The following is a 2,850-nucleotide window of genomic DNA, read 5'->3' as shown; positions in this document are numbered from 1 at the left end:
TCAAATTCCTTCATCGGCATAGGAAATAACTGAATCGGTAGCTCATAGCTCATACCCCTCAATAACAATAATGCAGTTATTGAATACACTAGTAACAGATTCCTGACTATTAGCAGTATTAACTACTAATTTGTCATCAAGTAACACAGAATTCAAACATGCAATTTGAGCAAACAATGGTGACACAAACGAAAAGTTTGCACCAAAGTCAAATAACACCTTAACACGTATAGAATTCAGAAGAAAGGTACTTGTTACTACATCTGGTAATGCCTCTGCCTCATTCTTCGTCAATTGGAAGGACCGTCCCCGTGCCCCTCCTTGCCCTCCTCTTGATATAGTAGGTCTTCCCCGAGTACCCGACACATTACTCCCCATTGTTAATTGTGAAGTTCTCAACAACGGACAGTTTGGTCGTATATGGTCCGGAGAATTGCAATTAAAACACCTTCTGTTGGCTGGGCAACTCCTTGACAAATGACCCGCCTCACCACATTTGTAACATTTTCTTGGGTCCATCTTACATTCACGTTGATGAACCTGTCGGCATTATGTACAGACTTTCTCACTGCCCTTTTGTTCAGTTCTATTATCATATCTTACTACTTTTGGCCCTCGAAAGTTAGATGAAGGCCCCTCCCATCTTCTCTTCTCCACAACATTCCCTTCTGCTTGTCGATTCTTATTCTGTTTTGTTACTTCGGCCGCATCCACAGTTAGTGTAAAGGTATTGGGGTTCATAGCAATTACAAATTCTCTGATTGAGGGTTTCAACCCCCATATATACCTTTCCACCTTCCTGGATTCCGATGAAATATAATGTTCCGCAAATCGAGAATATTCAATAAACTTCTCAGTGTACTATCGAACTGTTCTGTTTCCCTGTTCTAACTTCAGAAAATCTTCTTCCATTTGTCGTACAGCCGTCTTAGGGGAGAACTGATCCTTGAACCGATCCATAAATTATGTCCAAGATAATGTCTATAAAACAACTGTTCTGGCCAACGATTCAACTTCCCACCAAAACAGAGCATTTGATTTTAACACTGATACCGCAAATCGAACTATATCTGTTTTCGGACACCGGATGGTGTTGAACACAGATTCAATTTCCTTAATCCAGCACATAGCTTTTACTGGATCCCTCTCTCCAGAGAAAGTTGGCGGTTTGCATGCCAAAAACATCTTGATATCTCCTTCTTTGTTATGAGTAACCGGAATAGAGGAATGAACTTCCACTCTTTCTGTTTCCACTCTAGCCGGAATTCCCATAATAGACGTTAAAGTTTCCCGCAATTTCCCCATTTCCTCCGCCAGCATATCTTTGGTTACATACTCTGGATGTGGCACTGATCTTTCCTGAACATTCCCAGAATGGGATTCTCCATGTTCAGAATGTACTTCAGTCCGTCCCCTTCCCTGTGACTGACTTCTCCCGCTGCCTCTTCCTCTGGTTCTTCCCCGACCTCTATTTCCAGAAGTACTTGTTGGAAGATTAATAAGTGATTCTTCCCTTTCTTCAGACTCTGGACGAGCTGCTCTTTCAGATCTTTGAGTTCGGCTAGACATCTGCAGATTTTGGTGTTAATAATCACGTATTCACATTCCCAAATATAATGAAGTATTCAAGTTCAGATATGTACCTGTAAATTCATAATTACACTGGCCAGATGTAATTAAAATTTACCTTACATACTGTTCTTTCAACTCATCATATTTATTTCCAATGGTGCTAACTATGTCCGGGACCCTTAACATGCAATAAAACAGTTTAAATCTAGTTATCATGCTGTTAAATACCTAAATCCCTTAAACTCAGGCTCTGATACCACTTTCTGTAACACCCCATTCCATACATTGCATGTAACATAAATTTCATACACAAAAAATACATATTTTTACACCACATAGGTCCCTTAGTACAAGAATCTACGAATACTGAATACACGGTCCAAAAATTCAAAATACAATTCTCGTACTAATCAACTTTCGTTTATCAAAACTATACATATCATAGACAATTCTTCATGCAGATATGCATATAGGAAAATACTACATTTTCCCCTTCCCCTTACCGTCTGCACCTCCTGCAATACATATTTAAAATCACAAAACGAGGGTTAGACCGAAAAGTCTAGTGAGTTCCCTTTTTATGTTATTGCAGGGTGAATATCACCAAAACTTTTAGGTAAAATACCTTTTCATAAATATATGAACAAGTAAGAACATATTATCAATACCTTTCACTTTTCAAGCCAAATTCTCTGCTTGCAAATAATAATATATTAAAACCACAAATAGGTTTGTACTAAGCAGGTATATCATAGTGCCACTTTTAAATCTTTTTAATTAAACAAGGTTTACTCAAAATTTCAGGCCAAACTTGTTATTTCCTCCTCAATAACATTCAGAATATGATTTACAATAAGAACCCAGATCCTCAACCTTTAAATCACAAAGAAATAAAGATTCCAAACCATGGTAGTCTTAAAGGATATAATAGTAAGAGTTATATCACATACACATACAAATGCCACCCTTATATCCAAAGGTACACCTCTCTTTGATATGTCACCCTTATCCCATGGTACACTTCTCTTTGATATGTCACCCTTATCCCATGGTACACCTCTCCTTGATATGTCACCCTTATTTCCTCTTTGAAACATTTCATAAAACAATTCCATACAGTCAATGGAATATTATAAGTTCAAAATCATCTTTAACAAAATTCCCATTTCTTGTTAAAAGAATCAACAAAATAATAAGTCAACACATAATGCGGTCAACACTTCTCATTGTGTACGATTTAACACTTCAATTAATTCACAAAACTTTGTCCGGATTACT

This window comes from Cynara cardunculus, unplaced genomic scaffold, assembly GCF_001531365.2.
Source record: "Cynara cardunculus var. scolymus isolate 2C unplaced genomic scaffold, CcrdV1 Un_Scaffold_5614, whole genome shotgun sequence".
NCBI lineage: Eukaryota > Viridiplantae > Streptophyta > Magnoliopsida > Asterales > Asteraceae > Cynara > Cynara cardunculus.
Note: the sequence above shows the minus strand (reverse complement) of the source record.